This window comes from Monodelphis domestica, chromosome 8, assembly GCF_027887165.1.
Source record: "Monodelphis domestica isolate mMonDom1 chromosome 8, mMonDom1.pri, whole genome shotgun sequence".
NCBI lineage: Eukaryota > Metazoa > Chordata > Mammalia > Didelphimorphia > Didelphidae > Monodelphis > Monodelphis domestica.
In genome coordinates this window covers 168,566,736-168,588,798 of record NC_077234.1, presented here as the reverse complement: position 1 = coordinate 168,588,798, position 22,063 = coordinate 168,566,736, and the positions used below count along the sequence as shown (strand labels likewise).

Genomic DNA, 22,063 nt, shown 5'->3' with positions numbered 1-22,063 from the left:
ATATAAAGAAACCAAGACCCAGCTCTCTCAGTGATTTGTTTCAAGAATATATAATAAGTAGTAGAGCTGGGATTTAAAACACTGGTACTTCAATATCATATCCATTATATTATATAGCCTTCATACTATAGTTATTTAACAAATCTCTGAGAGTATTTATGCTCTCTTTTAGCTGGCTGAGTGTCAGGTGGCTATTTTATGAGTATTGTATGGCACCAGAAGAGGTCTTTTATTACATGGTCCTGGTGGACCAGTAAGTATTGATGACTCGTCAAGGTGAGGAAAGATCACCTGGAACTTGTTGCTAACAAGGCAATTAGGCACAGGAAAAGGAAATGCAGAGTCTAAGGGGCCAGAGACAAAGAATGAGAATCTAAGAGTAGATGAAAAAGTGAAAACACTACCAAAATTCAGAGAATTGTCAGAGGAAAAGAGCATACGAGGAAGTAAAAATTGGAGACAAGACAAAACCACAGGAAATGTTCAGAACAAAATCATTAAAATATCAGGCAGATTGATGAATGATCTAGGCATGGTAAAGTGATAACCTTGTCTTATAATTTCAGGTGCTTGGATCTAGGCTTATACTTCTGGGGTTCAGTGGAAAGGGCATTATAATTGGCACCTCTGATAGGATTTTGGAGGATGAGGCAGTGGGAAGAGCTATGTACCATTAACTCTTGGTGCTATATTTTATTACCCCATAATGAAAATAAAAGTTTGGATACTTGAAAACAAAACATTACATAGAATCAGTTATCTACTCCCTCCCTCCTTCCTTCCTTCCTTCCTTCCTTCCTTCCTTCCTTCCTTCCTTCCTTCCTTCCTTCCTTCCTTCCTTCCTTCCTTCCTTCCTTCCTTCCTTCCTTCCTTCCTTCCTTCCTTCCTTCCTTCCTTCCTTCCTCCCTACCACCATACCTATCACTTTCACATTACCTATTTCCATAACAGCTCCGTGATATATATATATATATATGTATATATATATCTATATATCCTTAAAGTAAATTTAATAGATGAAGAAGCTGGGGACTAAAGAGTTTAACAAGCTAGTTAGTGACCTGCAACTTAGGTCTCTATTTCAAACCCTATATATCTTTTTCTCAAGTCACCAACTTAACTTCCATAAATCTTCTGATATCTAGTCTGCTCATGTCAGGAATTCTTTGACCCTATATTAATTAAATACATAGTAGGAGTGAAGATTGCAGAGTATAGTACCAAGAAAAGCTACATGAGCATTACAGAATGGTCTTTTCATTAACTTTACTTAAACTGTTTTCCTCTTTCACTTCAGTAGTGCTAGCAGAGAACAAGGGAAGCAGCAATGTATTTTCAATCTCTGTTGATGGGAATATGTATTTTGGCAAAGATCATAAATAGAAAAAAACTTAGTGATTATTGAATATTATTAGTCTCTTCTAGGCATTTTGGCGACATTACAATATCTTCCACCAGCTGCTGTGTGCAGTTTTGTTTTTAGCATATTAAAAGCAAGAACTGGATTTTATGGGCAGATCTAGATTTTATGCAGTGGTTCTGAGTGGGAATGAGGTTTAAAAGAGGCCATCTTTCCAAAATAAGCTGCATAACTAATAGCTCTAGGGTGTTCTTTGCTTCTGTTTAATTTTCATGACAAAAGCATCTGTGAAAAATTTATAGAATCATTTACATGAGATTAAAATTTGGAACTTCTGGTTGGAACTTCTCTTGGATGTGGTAAAAGTTCTCTTGTACATTGAAACATATTTGTACAACCTAGAAGTTAGCTAAAAATTCATAACAAATGAAAAATTTGGGGATGTACACCTTATTATGCAATGGTTGCTCATGTATGAGAGTGCCATTTCTATGGTACAATTTAAAGGTTGGTTGTGTTCTTATCCAGCACTTAAATACAGGAAAGGCAATACCTGATGTTCAGTTTTGTGAAAGAATAGTTTCTTGGTTTGGGTAGTCTCAGCTCAGGTGCGATGAAAAAAGATTTCCTTTTCTTTTGAATTCACTCATTCCTCCATTCTATTATGAAATAGAAATTTATTAATCAACAATCAATCAAAATATTTATTAAGCACTATATGTCAGGTTCCTGTTGAGCTCTGGGGATATAAAGAAAGACAAGAGCAAAAAAGACACCAGTCTTCATAGATTGTGCATTGTAATGGATACTACTTTTGGGTGCTAACAATTAAGCTGTATCTACTTTTAAAAACGTTCTGTTAGTTGCTGTGTAGTTACTGAGGAAATGCAAAGATAATTAAGCCATGGTCTTTAACCTCTTATCCTGATGATTTTAGCAAGGGATTAATAAACATTCATAAATAATTTATGTTAACTAATAAATATACAGCTATAATTCAGAATAGGCTATCATAAGAAGAAAAGAAAGGTAAGTTCCAGAGAAGGAAACCTCATTTCTACCACAGGAGCTCACTAGAGGTTTTGTGAAGGAGATGATATTGGAGGTAGGATTTGAGGTATAGATAGGTTTTCTTGCTGTGTCTATTTTCATTGTATTAAAATTTTTATATCATTCTAAAAACCTGAGCAAGGCATTTTATGTGGCTTTAATTCCCTTGCTGACAGAGTTAGAAGGTTGGGCTAATTTACCTTGACCTTTAAGATACCCTTTAGTTTTCAGAGTTTATGATTATATGAGAATTTGAAGGCAAGATCTGAGATTTTTATGATAATTTTTTGACATCAGTTTCTACATCATATGGAAATCAAAGTGAATGCAACCAGTGGATGACTGGCCAGCCATTCAATATTTTGATTAAATTAAGTATTATGCCATATTTGGAGATTTTATATAGATTACATCCTAAAGTTACCAATTTAATTTTTCTTTAATTAGAGTATGTTCCCTATAACTTCCTCAAGTCAGAAGATATCTTTGTTCTTGTGTCTCCTTTCTCTGATAGATTAATTCCACTGGAAATGTCTTCTTTAAGGAAGGTTCCAGGCCATTCATATTCAGGCTTTCATCCCTCTCCAGGTGTTGATACTGATTCTTTGAACTTCTTTCTTTACCATGAGTACACTCTTCTCTACCAACTTCTTTAGGTACTATTGCCCTCCCCAAACAAAATATATGTTTTCTTATGGTATGGACTATTTTTGTTTGCATTTGTATTCCAATGTAGGATATTTATGCTACCAGTGTTGTCTAAGAGGAACTCTCAAGGAGACTTACACACACACACACACACACACACACACACACACACACACACACATATATATATTAATTTCCTTAGATAGGAATGGGTAGGATCACATTTCATATATGTGATCCTACCCATTCCTATCTAAGTATGATTGAAGAAATGTGGGCACAGACAGAAGACATGACCTGCAAAACAAAGAGGAAAAAAATCACATGGAACCCAGATCATCAGAGGAGGTGAGAGAGAGTTCCATGGAAGTTTGCAGAAGGGACAGTGGGACCCCCCAGCTGGCTGGACTTCATTCTTCTGCCTGAAGGTAGTTTGAAGACAGACCACTTCATCTCCTCTCTGGCCATTGGCTTTTTACTTCTATTGTGAACTGAAGAAATAGTCTTGCCCAGAAAAGACCCTGGCAGGGTTATTGCCATCTTCCCTCTGAGGAAGATATTTCATTTCTTTTTTTTTTAAGAGACTTATTTCAAAGCCTTCAACTAATACTACTACTTAAAAAAATTAGGGAAACCTTTTCCCCTCTTTCCCAACCTCATCATTATTCCCTTCTCCCCCAAAGAATAAAAGATCCTAAAGAAATTAGTTTGAAGGATTATTGTTATTAGAGAGAGGAATTTGACTAACCATCTGTGAGGAAAACCTCCATTAGATTACTTGGTGAAGGAAGAACAGGAAGTAGGGGAGGGGGGCTCAAGATTCAGTTTCTTTCATTTAAGTACTTTCTGGTGTGACATCTTTTGATTTCCCCTCTTTAGGACATAAGGAAATGTTTGATTCCTGACTAAAGGAGAGCAAGAAAGGGAGTCATGAAGGCTAGCCATACTGTTCTCTGAGTGAAGTACTAGATTGGAATTGTATCTCTTTTCCTCCCTAAATATTGATATTTTATGGGGTCTTAAAAATGTTCACACTTCTCTCCCATTTACTATCATTCTCATAAAGGAGAAGTAGCTCCAAAATTATATTCACACATCTGACTTTCCCACCAAATACCAGTTACACAAAAGACAAACTGGTAAGTAGGATATAAACTTATCTAAGCAAATAGCAATCAGAAAATACAAAGAATGCAAAAGCTCTCCTATTGGGAGTAAGGTATCACAACTAAATCAAAAAGAGATAAGCAGGTCTTATTCTAGAAGAAGCTCCCCACAGGCACTAGGGAGCCAACCTAGCAATGAGAGACATAGGGAGGAGCAGGCTTTCCCAACATGTCTGCTTTCAGCATTTGGTTTTTATTTTTCTCCACCGCTGAGGAGAGCCATATGCAAAATGGTCCAGGCTTATAGCAAGTGTTACATAAATATAAGCTATAGATCTTTTACAAGTTAGTTGAGTATGAGTGAGGACACTAACACTGGGGTGGGGACCTTATAAGAAGTGAGGTTTAAAAGAGTATAGGGAATCTAAGAAGAAGATATGGGGAGAGGTTCTACTCCAGCATCTGCAGAAGCATGGAGAAGGGAGATAGGAATAACAGGGACTACTTTGGTTAGAATACAGAATGATTAAGGAGGATAATATGAAAGAGGTCTTGAGAGGCAAGCTAGACATAGATTGTGAAGGGGCTTTAAATGCCAAATAGTCAAGTTTGTATCTTATCCTAGAAACAACAGGAAGGCACTGGAGCTTTATGGGTAGGAGCAAATGCCAAATTTTAGGAATATCAACTTACTAACTAGTGTATAATGGTTTGGAGAAGGGATAGATTGAATGAGGGGACAGTAATTAGGAGGCTATTGCAGTAGCAGAGGGTCTGAACTAGGTGAGAACTGGACATAAGACATATAGTCCGAGATCACTGAAGATGAAGAATTAAGAGAAAGTAAAGAGTTGAGGATGGGTCAGAAGTTTTGATCCTGGGGGTGATTAGCATTATTGTAGTGTCTTTGATAAAAACAGGGAAACTGATTGGAAAAAAGATTGAGGAAAGAGTGGATTGGGTTCAATTCAGAGCTTATACACAACAGCAAAGATGGTATACACATCTTCACTGGGAAGGAGAAGTTGGGCCAGGAAGAGATCAAACAAAATCAAGATCTAAAAAATTTGTAGATTTTTTTTCTTTTGTGTTGAGGCCAATGTGGTTTAAATCAGAGAGGCATAATAGAAACATTGGCTAAAATGTTTTTGAAAGGATTGACTGAGGCTTTTTAAAATTTAATGAATCTTGAGACAATTTTTGTGAAATCATTATCCCATTTTCTACTCTACTTAAAAAGAAAATATGAACTGGATACAATTCAAAGATATTTTTTCCAGAGGCTAGACTCAATTTGATGAATTATGGATGTCGCATTCTGTCCTGTCAATCCTCCTATCTTTATACTCAAAAGTTCAGAGAGATCTGACATGTTCAGAGGTCTGTTTCTCTGTTCCATTCAGTTACTCAAAATTTGAGAAAGATCCATTAGATTCATGCAGTTGGACCAGAGGAGTGAGAACAATTACCAGAGATTCTTCAACTTCTTTTGGAATACAATTTGCAAATGGATAGCAAAGAATTGTGTGAGAGATTAAATATAATTTCCCTAGAAAAGTGAATAGTAATGTAACTTTCCCTCAAAGGATGTGGGTGGTCACACTAGCTCTTATCAGAAAAGAATAGTGCCTCTTTATCTATTATTTTATTCACCAATGAATCCTATGTTGTTGTTGTTGTTGTTTTTCTTTCTAGCTTCATAGGCTGATGTATGTAGGCTGAGGAACAGAATGCTCTTGATACTTTTTTTCAGGCCAAAACAAATGAATAAAGTTGAAAAGCTTATATATCCCTGCCCTTCTACAAAGAAGAGAGGCTGCTGGCATTGGAATCATGAAAACTTTGGTCCATTTACTGCTTTTGGCACATCTTGGTTTGAAGACTCTAAGTTGTTACTTAATATAACTTCTGAGCACTCCTAATAAACTCTCTAAGATTGGGGTTTTTAACCTGAATTCCATGAGGTTTTTTTTTTCCTAACAGTTTGTAGACCAAATATCAATAAATTGGTTCATTTAATAATCTTGTGTGTTGTATTTTATGCTTTTAAAATCATTATTTTGAGAAAAGGTCAATAGGCTTCACTATATTTCCAAAGAGGTAAGTAGCACAAATGAATATGAATTCTGCTTTAAGAGTATAAGTAAGTTGAATACCAAGTACAGATCTACATTGTTAGAAGGAATTTCCTCTTCAGGTACTCCCTCAACCAATAGAAACTCATGCCTGATTTAAAAATGTGAAAATGAGAAATTAAATGATAATTTTATTAGAAAAATCAAAACAATCTTCTGGGGAAATAAATATGGTTCAATTAGAAACTTAAATTAATGAGACCTTAAAATTTCAAGGATTATTTTCTATACATATTAGTTAATCAAAATATATACATATGAATACAGTGATTTTCCTAGAAACAGTGACTTTGAAGAATATATTTGGGATATATGCCTTTAAGATCTCCTAATTAAGAGAAAAAAAATTTTAGGTGGGGCTCTTCATGCTAGAGCTATCCCCCTGTCATAAATACACCAAAGAAAAAGATCCAAGTCCATCATTACCCTGAATCATGTGGTAAATTCATCAGAAGTTATAGAAGGAAATTAATTCTGTTTCTATCTTCAAATAACCCCTACAATTTAAGCCTCTCTTTTTTTCTCCTTAATGGGCTGATCCTCTACATATTTTAAAGCTGCATGTTGAATTAAGTTGATTTAATTGAATTTAATTTAGTTGAAGTTATTGCTATTGTCTGCCATCTTCCTCAGAAGGAAGATCCTTGAGAATTGTTTCACATTGTCTTTGTATCTCTAACCAAATTCTTTGTATATATTTATTTAACAAAATTCTTGGTTTTTAACCAATTAGTAATTTTTAATCTTGGAAAGTTTAGAGGTTCTTTGGAGTAACTTCTAGGAGAAAATTAGGAAGATAACAATTGGACTTTGGGAAATGTTTTCCTTAAATGTTTAATAATAAGAATGAGTTTGATCATAATGACATTGAAGGTATTATTTAAAAACTAGAGGGAATGAGGAACTTAATGCATACCACTGAAGTAGCCATTGAACTTAGACTTACTAATAATATGGTAGTTATTTTCTTTCTTGAAAAGTAGTTGCAGTGGCACTATTTTCTGAATGGTGTGGGCTACAAACAATCAAAAAAAAAAACGGTTACTGCATCATAACAAATGAGTCCATTATAGAAAAAGGGGAGTAGAATGGGATGTCTTGAGATGTGGTGGATCTCAGCTCCTTTATGGTCAGCAAAGGTTGCTTAATCATGACTTGAGTTTGTTGTAGCAGGGCTTTATTTTGGGGATGAATTGTATTGGATGGCTTTTGAGATATCTTCCATCTTTTAAATTCTACCATCCTACAATTTTGTGATATAGCTTTTTTTCCAGTTGGTGCATCATAAAATTTTCTAATCTCATCATTTCTTCGTCTTTCAAGACTTAAATATGAACTGGATCTTCAAAATAAGAGGAGGGAGGAAAAAATCAGAAGACTAGGAAGGAAAAGAAGAATAAATTGTCTTTCAATTATTTCAGAATAAGGAAGGCCTTTTCTAATCACAATATATAATTCAGCATTTTGATTGTAAATAATTTATATTCAGGAAAGGGAATAAATACCCCATATGGAGGAGTTAGAAAACAACAGAGGAGCCCCTCACTAAGGAGAGACACAAACAATGGTGCTGCTGAGATTGCAGTGAAACTAGTGACTGATTTTAGAAGGTGACTACAAATAAACTGAAGGTGAAGAAAGTTGTCTGAACAAGGTTAAAGAATATTGTAGCAGCAGACAGACTTTTTAAAATTGTTTCCTCATTTAATCAAATTCTTTTGAGATAAGGAACCATCTTGTTTATAAATGACAAAAGAATGACAAATCTGATCCTGGATGCTTTTTTAGAGATATATGTATGTCGGGGTAGGGGAGGCAAGAGGGAAGAATAATGCTTTTACAGAGGTCCTAATAGACAGTTACACTAGTAACTTAGCTGTACAAAAAATAGTTGGTTCGTATGAGATGGTTAAAAGGCCAAAGATAAAAGGTATTTCTTTTTTTTCCTATTTTTTCCTTTGTCTATGAAGTTGCTCTTTGGGGGTTTTAGTTTTTTGTTTGTTTGTTTGTTTTTGTTTTGTTTAAACATTTTTTTTGGCCTGTTTTATGTATGTGTGAAACCTGTTGTCCAACAATAAACCAGAATTTTATTTTGCTGAGTTGTTCTAAAAAAAAAAAAGTAGTAGTAGTGGTAGGGTAGAGATAGGGACTTTGCCTATAATATCATTGAATCAGGGAACTCCCAGGTGAGGAAACTCCCTCTTTCAATGCAAGTTAACAACTTCTCTACAATTACAGGCTCAGAGACTTGTCTAGAGACTGGTAAGTGATTTGCTCAGGGTCAACCATCTATGATGTGTCAGACTTAGAACATGAATTAGGTCTTCCTTGCTCCAAAACCAGCTCTCTCTGTCTCCACTAAGTCTCTCTACCTTTCCAACACCACCACCAACACAAATTGATACTGATACAATCCTTGAGGTTGTCCAAATACTTTACATACTGTTGTGTTCTTTAAAGCCTTCAAAGTAAAAAAAAAAGGCAGAAGGTATTGAGTTTTGTTAGCTTGTTTATCACTCAATGTAGACAAGGAAGAGATCTCTGCAAAGATACAAGTTACTCTAAGTTTGGTGAGGCTTCCTTAGGAGTCCAGGTTTAATTATCCTTTCTCTAGATACATCTTTTATGTATTTGATCTCCTGTTACTAGTATCTTCTTCCCAGAAATCACTTTTAATCTACATTGAATTAAAACAAGTGTCCAGGATTGATGGTTTCATTGGTATAGGGAAGTCCTGTTTAGGAAATGCCCTCTTTAATCCAGATTTATAATTCCTCTGCAATTTATAATCAGAATTAATTGGCAAGAGCATTGTTAATTGGTAAAGGCACAAGTTAAGTGACCCGACCAACATCACCTGGCCAGTATGTATTAGAGGTAGGACTTGATTATGTCTTCCTCTTTCCAAAGTGAGCTCTGTACTTACTCTGCTCGACTGCCTTTTTGTATACAGGGTAGCCCTAAAGTCTTAGCCTCATGAGATGCCTTGAAATTTGTATTTAAAATTTCTGGGTACATGCAGTTACTCTTTCTTCTCCACTCCTAATAGAATGTAACCTCCTTAAGGATAGGAACTATTTCATTAGAAAAATTATAGCCCCAGATTCTAACAGAACCTAGCATATAAAACGTGCTTAATAAGTGCTTTTTGAATGAACACATAATCAAATTCTGGCTGGGTAAAGGGAGAGGAATTTTCCAGGTTTGGTAAATTGGATAATCTAGGTACTATTTTATAGAAAATTTGGATTTAATGTTATTTTCTTTTCTCCACTGTACACCAATGCCATGCCTTTGATTATGCTTTTTTTAGTCAATGTTATTATTATATGATTATATTTTGCCATGCAAATGAATGGTATTATTATGATTAGTAATTATTATTAATAATACCTTTTATTCAAACAGAACTCTATGGACTCCAAAGAGCTTTTATATCCTTTTTTATTTTGTTCTTGACTTAGCAGCAGGTACATGAACAAATGTTTAACCTAAAGTCCCTTGATAACACTCCTTCTGTAACCTAAAGGCAAGCAATCTGCCATAGAAATCCCATGTGATACTTTGCATTTCATCTTCATCTAGTCACCATTTTGATGCTTTGATATATTCCCATCTCTTCCACTTCTTTGAATTTTCTGCTCTCTCCTCTGTGTGCCACCTTTCTCTAGCAAAGTTTAGGATGATCAATCCCTGTCTGCAAAGTGGATTGAAATTCCTCAATAAGAACTAACATTCTAGGAGAGAATTAGTACTTTTTCTTTACAAGCAGAAGGTTTCAGAATTTTTCATCTGCATTTTCCCCAATGTGATTTACTATATTAGCATCTACTGCCACTTAATGGGCAAGACAGAAAATCTTGTTAATATTTATGCTGTTTGTAAAAGGTAATAGCATAATTCCCCTGGTAGTTTACTTCATTAAATGTATACTGATCTGAAATTGTGAGGCCTGCTGGGTGAGTGCTGGCTGCAGACATGAATTGCTTGCCTAGCAGGTTACTTTAGTGTTCTTTTCTAAGAAAACTCCATCTCCATCAATATTCTTTCCAAGGTGTGTTGAATAATTTAAAAAGTGGCAGTTGCAACAATATGTAAAGGAAGCTGACAGCTGGCAGTGCTAGGCTTACTTCTCTGTCCTTTTCATTGAAAGCTCCGAGCATTTTGCACCATGGGGGAAAGTAGAGTTTCAGACTTTGTTTGGGTTAAGTCCCAGCATAGGGCCTGATTAGAATAACAGTACCTCAGCTCAAGGCTTTGGCTGGTGAAACTTGGCAGCAACCAGGAAAACCAGTCCTTTGACCACATTTTCAACACATATTCTTGCTCATTTTGAGAAAGAAATTCATTTTTCCCCTGACTTTGCTATTTTTAATGACTGATTCTCCATCCATCCAATATTATGATGTTCAAATTGAGATAGATATTTGCCTTTTATCTACTTCATCCACTGGTTCCTGTAGACTTTTCTTGGCTTAATTTCTTGAATTTTTATTCATTTTTGCTTTTATTCATCCTCTAAGACTCAATTGTGGTTTAAACGAAGTTTATAATAGTCCAGATAACTAACCCTCTCCATTCCTGCTATGTGGCCCAATAGTTTTGACCCATCTCCGTGGGTCATAAATATTTTTATTTTTTTCCTACTTTCTAAAGAAGGAATAAAAGAAGGAAGGAAACAAGGGAGAAAGAAAGGAAGAGGGAAGGAAGGAAAAAGAAGAGAGAAAAAGAAAGAAGAAAAGAATGAAAGGAGAGAAGAAGTAAAGAAAGAAGGGAAGAAAAGAAAAGAAAGAACATAGAAATAAGAAAGGAAAATAAGGAAAAAAGAAGGAAAAGAGAGAACCAAGCAAGAAGGAGGGAGGAAGAGAGATAACAAAGAGAGAGAGAATGTTATGGAGATATATTATATTATAGCTACTTTTGATAAGTTGAATGTGAATGAAAGGTTTTCAAATTACCATGTAGTTAGATTTCAGTCAATGCAGAACACAGGAAGTGACTTTTGGAAAGTCACACAACAACCTCCTTTCTGCTCTTACAAGGATGAACCTGGTAGAATTAGTAATTAAGTTCCTACTGGTTTTTCAATTAGTAAAATTAACTAAATTAGGTTTGTGTGAAGTTTATGGAATGGAGGCAGTCTAGTATAGCCAGAGACTTAATTGGTAATTTTTGTATCTGAAGCAAATGATTAACTATTGCTCCTCTATCCTATAGCTGCCATGGCAGGCAACAGAAGGAGCATACACCATGAGGTTTCCATGTTGCTGACAAATTAAGAATCACTCTAGACAAGACAACCACTACGTCTGCTTCCAATAGGCAGGAGAGGGCAGATTCTCTTGAGTTGTGTTTGGATTGTGTTATTGGCAATCTTTAATTTTTTTTCTATAGAGCAAAATCCTAAGCTAGTTACAACTTGGAGGACAGCTACAGGGAGCCTAAAAGGAGAAGGACCATTTACATAGAGAAGATTTTGGGCTAGAAGAGTACAGTCCTGTGCATAATCAATTCAGCAGGAAGAACATCTCCATGCTTTGTCAGTCTCCATTAATTTCATACAGATCTCATAATTCTATCTGCAACTTCACAACACATGCATGAAGACCTGGAAAAAGAGATGAGTCTCAAAAGAAAGAAGAAACAAAATATTGGTGAGGGGGTACAATGAGCTAGCAAGTGACAGTGAAAGGCAGGCTTCCAGAGAGGGCTATAGCACTTTAACCTAGGAAGTAATAGTATAAGTTTGTTTATTCATCTGTAAGTATAGATTGGTTGTCTTATTCTTTTGTCATCCCCTGTGTTATGCCCTATTTTTGGAGGTCTCAGCTGTGATGCTAGTTTCGGGGAGAGGATGCTGTCCTAATGTTCTTACCTTCTTCTTTGTGCCTCTTGGGTATCTCTAGTTAAATTCTGTAATTTTTCCTTAAACATAAGTGGAATGTTGCTTTAAGCATTGACTGAATCATATGATTCCTCTCTGAAATCCCTTTAAATTCCAGAAACAGGTTCCAATATCTCCTAGTACAAGTTAGAAGTCAATGGAGCAAATGAATAAACATCAAATGCTATCTTCCCTTCATGCACTCATAAGTGGGGAGAGTACCTCAATGAAAGAGCAGATATAGAAGGGAAATCACTGCAGAAGACAGCTATACCAAAGAAAAGTAGAAATTGGAACTTTTTAAAGGCAAAAATTTAAATGTAAAGTCAAAACAACTGCTAAAGAAAAATCAAGCAAATCAAAGTGAGAAACATAAGCAGCAAATTGGCCCTGATGGAATCAATTATTCACTCTCAACAATAGAGTTTAGTTAAAATGTAGTGATAAAGATGGGGCTGATCTTCAGCTTAATGGCCAAAAGAAGCATACAACATTGGGCTACAAAGAGCAATTGTTTACCAAAGGAAAGCAAATGCAACAAATTATAAAGGCAAGAAGGAAATACAACCATAGTTCTAAACCTAAACAGTCCAGCTCTCTCTGTTGGCCAAAAATGCAAAATAGGGCCCTAGAGCAAGTAAGTAGGTATGTTCTTGATATCAAACTTCAAAATAGTCTTGAACAACTTGAGCAAAAGAAAATAAATTGAATTCAACATGAGATAATAAAGATAATTGAGGGAATATCCACCACTTGGGGAATAGCTGAACAAGTTGGTATATGATGGTTTTGGAATTCTACTGTATTATAAGTAATGGCAAGCAGAATAATTTCAGAAAAACCTGGAAAGATACATGAACTGATGCAAAGTGAAGGGAACAGAACCAGAAGAACATTGTATGCAATAACAGCAATATAAATGCTTTACATATATAATTTTGTTAGCTACCTATTAAGGGTGCTTTGCACATAGGAGGTATTTAATAAATGTCTATTGGATTGTATTTAATAAGAGATTATAAACACATGCGGTTTTGGTATGGCATGATTAAGGACTTGTAGAGCACATAATCAGTAGCATCTACACCTTTACCTGACCTTAGAAGCAAAACCTGACTTATTAAATGAGGCAGATAGATGGATAGAGAATTTATCTAGTACTTAAAATGTGTTAGTCACTATGCTAACCACTGTACAATCAAACAAGACAGTAAAGACTCAAGGGACTTTCATTCTAAGGAGGGTAGACAACCATAAAGTGGATCTGGAAAGCAGGTCAAGATAAGATTACCATAAAGAGGTAAATTATTTGTTGTAGACATGGAGAGGAATCCACCAAGACCTAGGTTAGGGACTTACTATCAATCAGGAAAAATGTGCTATAGAATGTGGCACTTAGATTGAGAAGGAAGCTTTTAAGAAGGTAGAGTAGATATCTACAGAAATATTTGAGTTGAGAGTAAAGTAAACATGACTATAGACCCTAATGAAATGTTATTGTTAGACTACTGCTCTGAGTCTACCACACTCCATAGTAGATAAAATGGAGAGAATAGAAAATAACTGGGATAACTCATACAACATTCATGAAACATAAAAATACTTTTCTAAGGCTCCTTAATGTTACAGACTTAGAATTTTTTCTTTTTCCTGAAACCTCTTATTTTCAGTAAAAGGCATTTAAAAATTGTGTTGAATGTAATTATTTTGTGCAATATTGTCTTGAGCAGACTTTTAAATTTTAGTTTGAGATCTTAAACAGTATATAAAACTGTTGAGTGAATATTCTCCATATGGCTTCTATGTCTTAGTTTTTGGAGGCTGGGCAACTAGTTATCCAGTCAATAAAAATCTATTAATTTGGTTCCCTTCAGAATTGAACAAAAATGGCAGCAAACGAGCAATTTTGTGACTTTTAACATATAGCTTTTCTTTTTTTGTGGAAAAAATGAAATATAATACGCATATAAGGTGCTCTCCTCCTGAAATATAGCAGTCTAAAAAATTAACAAAAATAGTTGATGAAACAACTCTAAAATTTTAAGTGACTTTTTAATTCCAGAATTTATTAGTGTCCCCTTTAAAAAAAATCACCTTCTATGTACTAGCCACTGTGCTAAATGCTGGAAATGCAAAGAATTGCAAAATATAGTCAGTTTCTAATCTTAAGGAGTTCATAATTTAATGAGGGAGATAACATGTAAATGTTATTTAAGTGGTGCAGTAGATAGAATGCTGGTCAGGAAGATCATCTTCCTGAGCTCAAATTGGTTTCAAATACTATCCATGTGACCTTGAGCAAGTCACTTGACTTGTTTTCCCTCAGTTTCCTAGTCTATAAAACAATATGGGGTAAACAATTCCAGTATATTTGCCAAGAAAACCTCAATGGGGTCAGGAGAAGTCAGAGATGACTGAAAAAATGCCTGAACAATAACAACAAGTGAATAACTATGCACCAATAAGCTGTATACAGGATTAATTGGAAATAATCAATAGTGGGGAGGCATCAGAATTAAAGGAGATCAGGAAAGGATTCCTGTATGTGAGATTTTAGTTCCTACTTGAAAGCAACCAGGGAAAACAGGATGTGGGGATAAAGAGAACAAGCATTTCAAGCTTAGGAAATAGTCAGGGGAAATGTCTTGAGTGAGGAGTCTTTTGTGCCATGAAAAGCAAGAAGCCAGTGCCATGGGTTCATAGATACATGGTGGGGTACAAGGGATAAGAAGATTGGAAAGGTGGGAGGGAGCAGGTTCTGAAGCATTTTAAATGAGAGATGATTAATCTTGGAGGTGATAGGGAGTCAATGGAGTTTACTAAATGGGAGGGTGCCCTTTTGGAAGATCACTTTGACAGCTGGAATAGGGAAGGACTTGTGGCAGGGAGACTAACTAGCAGGCTAGGACACTAGTCCAGGAATGAGGTGATGTGGGTATGTACCAGGACAGAAGAAATCAGTGGCAAAGGTTCATACCAAAGAATGAGAGAACTTGTTCATATGGAAAGGAACTTCATGGATAATTCGTCTTTCTCATGTTACAAATGAAGAATCTCAGCACCAGAGGGTGAAATGTCCTGCCTGCTAGTGTCAGTGTTGAAGTGAGACTAGAATTCAATATGCTTTCTCTTGCTTAGTGATCATTCATATAAAGATGCCCTTCCTACCTGAACTTACTCCTCAATGAGTAACTTCCTCTCCTAGAAACAGTGGGGCATCATACAGAGTTTCTATGTGGGCTAGATTTAAGTCTACATAGCCCTACATAGAAAGCTGACTGCTTGGAATGAAACTGAAGATTTATAACACAGTTTCTCTAATGATTTCACCTTAGGAAGTGCACTCCTGCTGAAACACACAGTAGGCTAAGAAACTGTTTAACAAAAAAGAAATGAACTGTTGATAACATTTTGGCGTAATTCTTTATATTGTTAGGATTTTAAACTTTTTAAGTGATTAGTAATGAATTGAGGATAACAAATAGAAACCAGGGCTCATTGTTTGAACCTATTGTTTGTATTGAATTTCCTACATTTATGACTTTGGTATATTCCCTATATAAATTATGATGTTCCTTACAATATATGCTTCTTACAATATATTTTATTTTTGAGTCACATTTTCATGTAAAATCACTAATGTTGTTGGTAATAAATATCCCAATAAAAAAGAGGAATTTATGCATCATCTCTCATAGGTCCTTCGGTGAATGAGTGATTGAGGATGAAAATGCAGGGGAGAAATAAGGGCGATGGTAGAAACAAAATTTAGGACCAACAAGGAAATGGGCTTAAAGAGAATAACCGCCTTGTCAGAAAGTCTAAAAGTATTACCTGGAGCAATGAAGCTAACATCCAAAATAATGAAAAGAAAAGTAGATAGACTAAGTAGGATGATCTCAAAGTATGAGACCTTCTCTTTCTCCTACTCTGTCTTTTTTTAACTTTAATGAAATAGAGCTCTTTTGCTTTCTGATTCACATTTGTTTTAACTCAGAGAAGAACATTTAGTACAACCCCTTCATTTTGTGGACAAAGGAAAACTGGATCCCAGTGACATTGTGCCTTGCCCAAGGAATGGAATAGAGAAGGAAAGTATTTATTTATTGATTGCTATGTACTAAGCACTGGGGATACAAATAGAAAACTGCAACATTCTAAACTTCCATAGAGTTCCCATTCTAACTGGGGGAGAGAACTCACGAAGAAGTGTTTACATTTGATTTATGGCATCTGGCAAGGCCAGGTAGCAGGTAGGAAAAATTAACAGGGCAAATGGTCAGACCCAAAGGATTTAGGGTAGTAATAGCAGGGCAGATGGACCCCTATCAAGAGAATAGTGGGTTCAAGAATTATATTGTAGTAAGACTTAGAGCTGTGGAAAGGATGTGGAGAGCAACACCAAGCTGGCAGTGGGTGGATAGTGACAAGTAATGAGGAGCATTTTGGGAAGGGATAACCCTGTGACTACCTTTGGTGGTAGTAGGTGTTGTTGTTCTGTCTTCCTACATTCATTTGCAGGTTGGGATGGGATATGGGAAAATCTCTGACTTTCCTCCTTCCTGCCATAATCACAAAGGAACTATATTCCAGAGGTGGGATTTGAACCCTTGTCCTTTGACATCAGTGCTTTTTTCACTATACCAACTCTCATTGCTGACCAGTATCTAGTAGTTTTTGAGGTTACAAAGTAATATAATGATAAAAGAAGAGGTCATTATAAATCTGGAATAGACCGTAGAGATAATTTAAGCCAGTCCATTCATTTTACTGTTGGGGAACCTGATTCTCTCAGTTCAGTATTTTTATGAAATTTGGAAATAAAAGAGACTTTAGAGAACATTTAACCCAGTTCTCAAAATGTGGTCTCCTGGGAGTTCCTGAGACCCTGAGGTCCACGATGTCAAAAACTATTTTTATACAATGATATACAATGTTTTATACAATAATACAAACACATTTTAATTTTTAATATAGTAAATATCAACAGATATGCCCTACCTAAACATCCTTTGGGACATCCTCAGTAATTTTTAAGGGTATAAATCGATCTTGAGACCAAAACATTTTGAGAACTGTCGATCTAATTCAATACCTACCTTTCATATGTGAGAAACCAAGACTGGGACTTGACCAAGGTCCTACATGCATGAAACAAGAGCTGGGATTTAAGCCTAGATAATTTGACTCTAAATATGAGATACATTCTACTATGTGATGCTGATTTTAGCTCTATAATCCAAGTAACAGTAGATATCTACTATGTGTGGTGGGATGCTTTGTAGTTTAATGGAGGGGGAATTCTCTTCAGAGGCAGAAAGCCTGGGATTTATTTAAGCCCTACACCTGCCCCAGATACATGGTGGCTGGATGACATTGAACAAGTTATGTACCAACCCAGTGTCCCAAGCAATGGTTTAATGCTTTAAATGTTAAGAGTACTGGATGATTTGGCCTTGGTAGAGAGAGCTTCATCATTGAAAGTTCTCCATACCAATGAATTCATGGCTCTAGGGGCGGGGAAATAAGGCATTGGGCTGGAAGTTGGGGAAATGAAGACAAACTCAAATAATCAAAGGATCTTAGTTTTCTAAGCTGGAATGGGCTTTAGAGGTCATCAACTTGAACCCTTTCATTTTACATCCGAGGACTCTGAGGCCCAGAGCTCTGACCTTCAGTGGCTTGCCAGAAGTTGTCTAGTTGTGGGCTGGTGTATGTGGTCCGTATCTACCTAGGAATGCTTCCAATCCTTGGATTTGGGGGAGAAACACCCAATAGCCTTCTAATTGCCCCAGGCGAGGCTTTTCCTTTGTGCTAGTTGGTGGAATTTGAGCATCAGTAGCTGCATGTGAACTTCCCATCCAGAGGAGAAGTGGGACCCAGGTCTGAGGGGTTATACACCCAATCTTTTTTTGCTAATTAGCCGGAATACCTTGGTTTGGGCCAGAAAGTGCTCTCTTTCTATTAGCAAGGACAACAGAACCTGCGCCATTGGGGGAAAATGGCCCTCGAATCCCAGCCTTCCTTGACTTAAGACTTTATTTATATGTTTGTCTTAACAATTCAGTTCCTCACATGAAACGCATGCACACACATAAGTGCATATATTTCTTAATAGGAGAGAACCCAGGGAAATTCTGACTCCAGTTCATGAATAATGCAGACATTTTGCTGTTTATGTCATTTCCATCTGTTGTGTGCATGGTATTTATGGTATTCACAAGATAAACTGATAGGAGTGTGTGATCTACTAATATGTATATTTTTTGAGCTCCAGGGACTGTTTTCAATGAAAAAAAAGATGCCATGTACTCTGACACCCAGGATAGAAAAGTTCGGAAACAAAAATAGCTTTACACACACACATTTGAACGTTCCGACTTATTGATTTATGTTGAAAGGGCTGGTGCTTGCTCCTATGGCTCATCCCTTTCCAAGATCTCCCAGTACCCTGCCAGCCCTGCCTGGCTTCTGGCTACGAGGGAAATGGCAAGCAGGGCCCGACTCTTTTTCTTTTACGGTGTCCCACTCTCCTGTTTTTCCATGTCTTGGGGAGGGAAGTAAGTACTGTGGAAAATGTGTGGATTCTACATTTAGTTTCGTTTGCCTTGGATTTTCTGCTCAATGACACCGAAGAGGGAGAAGGGCTTCTCTGGGAACCAGAGGCAGAGGACAACACTCCTCAAAGGAGCTTCTGTTCATTAGAGTTCAGCAAAGCATCTGAGGCAGTGAGGCGTTAAAGAGAGAACATTGACTAGGAATGTGGGAGACCTCCATTCTAGGCTTGGCTTTATCAGCACTGTGATTTGCAGTAGCAGCTTCATGCTCCAGGGTTTCAATTCCCTTATCTGCAAAATGGAAGACTGGGAGGAGGGGAACTTGATTGGCTTCCATTAGTCTTAAAATTTCAGAATCACATATCCATGCTTTATTTCTAAACACACACACATATATGTTCAGAAATAAAATGTGGATATCCAGTCTTGGAATTTTTGAAGCTAATAGATAAATGCTTAGACATATACACACAACCATATATCTATTTATGTACATTACACATTACATATTTATATACATGACAGTAGGCTATGATTTGGTAATAGTATCAAGACTAGAAGCCTTAGTTAAATAAGTAGGTGGATGGGGAGTATTTGGGGAAGTGGACTTAAAGTTAGGAAGTCAGAAATTCAAAGTCCATGTTAGACACTTTTGATGACCTTTACAAATCACTTTAACCACTCCCTGACTCAGTTTCCCCATCTAAAATGTTATGTTTCAACTTGATGGTCTCTGATGTTCTTCCCATATTGATGATCCTGTAAGTATCCAAACTGCATAATTAAAAAAAGAAAGAGTTTTTATTTTTTAAAGGACTATTCTTGAAGGCATGAAGGATAAAGGATAAAAATACAGGTTTCTAGCCTCCTTTTGATTTCTCCTCTTTGGAAAAGATCATTAGAAAAGGGGCAGGAGTTTGGAAATTGTGAATTGTTACTTTTCAAAGCCTGTTCTTGGTGGGAAGATTGCCTTTTGATAAATATAGAATTTAGAAATCTAATATAAGGATTCATTTGGGGCAAGTGTGGAGCACAGATAGGCAATTATACTGCATCTGCATTTCAAGTGGGGCAGCGACGTGGCACAGAGCACAGTGTATCAGGTGCGGAGTCAGGAAAGAGCATCTCCCTGAATTCAAATCTGGTCTCAGACACTTGCCAGCTGTGTGACCCTGGTAAGTTACTTAACCCTGTTTGCCTCAGTTTCTCATTTGTAGAATTAGCTGCAGATTAAATATCAAACCATTCCAGTATCTCTACAAAGAAAGCCTTTAGTGAGGTCATAGCAAGTTAGATGCAACTGAAAACAAATGAACATGTTTCAGGTCCCACACTAAAGGCTTTTTACAAATATTATCTCATTTGATCTTCACAGTAACCCTGAGAGTTAGGTGCTTTTAATATCTCCATTTAAATGTTGAGAAAGCGGAAACAAACTCAGCTACAGTGACTTGTTCAGGGTCACACAACTAGTATATAAATATCTGAGGATGGATTGGGACTTTGGTTTTCCTGACTCCAGCTGCCTCTGTGAGGATTGTGAGGTGTCTATTTGAGGACTTTTGTTCACTTACTCAATTCATTCTTTCAGCAAATATCTATTAAGCACTTATTGTATACAGTGAGCACATTGTGCTAGCTACCTACAAAATTTATAAAAGGCTTAATCCATGACCTCATAGTTCTTCTAGTCTATTTGGAATATTACAGTATTACATCATAATTAACAATTAGTGAGACGAAAAGCAAAATGCTACATGGCATCCTAAAAGGATAATGGGTTGATATTTGGGGAAAGGGAATTATCTGCTTTTCCTGAAGCATATTGTGGTTTCTCAGTAAAACATGAAGTCTCTTCCTTAACTGAAAGTTCTTTTTTATGGGGAAAGTCATGTAAGAGGCATAAAAAATAGAACTTTTAGAACAACAATATGAGGAGGGAGCTAGTGAGGATGAAGGAAAGGCTTAGAAGGCTATTAAAAGTATTATCCTCATTTTACAGATAAGGAAACTGAGGTTTAGACAGGTTAAATAACTTGCTCACAGACATACATAGAAATGATGTATTCATGATTTGCACTTAAGTCTCAACTCCAGGTTCAGTAATCCTTTCATTATACTGTGCTATCTCTAGGTACTAGGGAGCCATTAAAGACTCATGAACCAAGAAGTAAAATGATCAGTTCTAGAAATGAGAAATAATAATTTTGTACACAGTTTAAGGGATGAATTAGAAAGGGAAGAGAGTGGGGAAAGGGAGTCTATTAAGAGGTAACTGAAGTAATTTAGGCAGGTGGTAATGAGGTCTGGGACCAGAACAGTCGTAGTAGGCACAGAAAAAAAGGGGCTAGATTCTAAAAATCTCATGGACAGGATGTTGTTCAGTTGTGAAAGGTTATGGAGAGGGAAGGGTCAAAGATGGCCCCAAAATTATGAATGTGAAAAACTGGAAGAATAGTGGTACCATAGATAGGAATCATAGAATGAGGAGTTTAGAGGGAAGGTTATCCTTCCTAAGGATATTAAGTTCATTACTTTATTTTCTACATTTATTTGTTTGTTTGTTATATTATAGTTCCCAGGAATTTCCCTCCCTCCACTCCTCACCCTAGAAACGGCATCATTTGACCAAAACATATCGATATAAAATCCTGTCTTGCTTATTCTATTCATCAGTTCTTTCTCTGGAGGTGGAATGTTATTCTTCAAACAATATTTCTGTTGCCATACTTAATGTTCTCTTGGTTCTGATTGTTTCACTCTTCACAACTTCATGTAGCATTATTAAGCTTGGTTTGGGATATATTGAATTCAATACCAAATCATATATCAAATCAGAGATAAGCCCAGAATAGTTTAGATTGCTGAACTCTAAGGCAGAAGGTAGAGATCAAATGCCAGTGTCAAAGCTTCTTAGTTATGTGACTATTGTCAAGAAATTTCACATTTAAAGCCTCAGATAATGCATGCATAAAATTGGAATTTTAATACTTATATCTATTATACATTTATTTCAGGGCGGATGTAAAAGGACAGTCTATGTAACTTGAAATAAACAGGGTGTCATTATTCATGTTACTAAATGACTTAAACCTAAAAAGAGGAATGTCTTCATAATAATTACAGTGGAAAATCACATGGCGTGGAAGAAAAAGAAGCCTGCGGTACCAAAATGTCTTTAGGACGTGAGATTTTTCCAGTCCTGTGTCTATAGAATCTTTTCTGTGATTTGACACCTGAACAGGTAATGTTTTGTTGAGCGTCCTTAAGTTTGGTAATTAGTATGATTTAAGGGGTAGAGGACAAGACAACTGTTTTAAATA

The 22,063-nt window shown here is 36.2% G+C and overlaps 1 protein-coding gene and 1 long non-coding RNA gene across 2 annotated transcripts in view; both read left to right on the top strand.

Moving 5' to 3' along the window:
• FGF14 (fibroblast growth factor 14) overlaps positions 1-22,063 on the top strand; it is an 861,172-nt gene that overhangs the window by 235,394 nt on the left and 603,715 nt on the right. The window lies entirely within an intron of this gene.
• The window catches only part of LOC130455872 (uncharacterized), a 71,599-nt gene continuing 52,839 nt past the window's right edge, over positions 3,304-22,063 (top strand). Inside the window, exon 1 of the long non-coding RNA XR_008914069.1 lies at positions 3,304-21,984. This is a non-coding gene — a long non-coding RNA (uncharacterized LOC130455872). The remainder of the gene's footprint in view (positions 21,985-22,063) is intronic.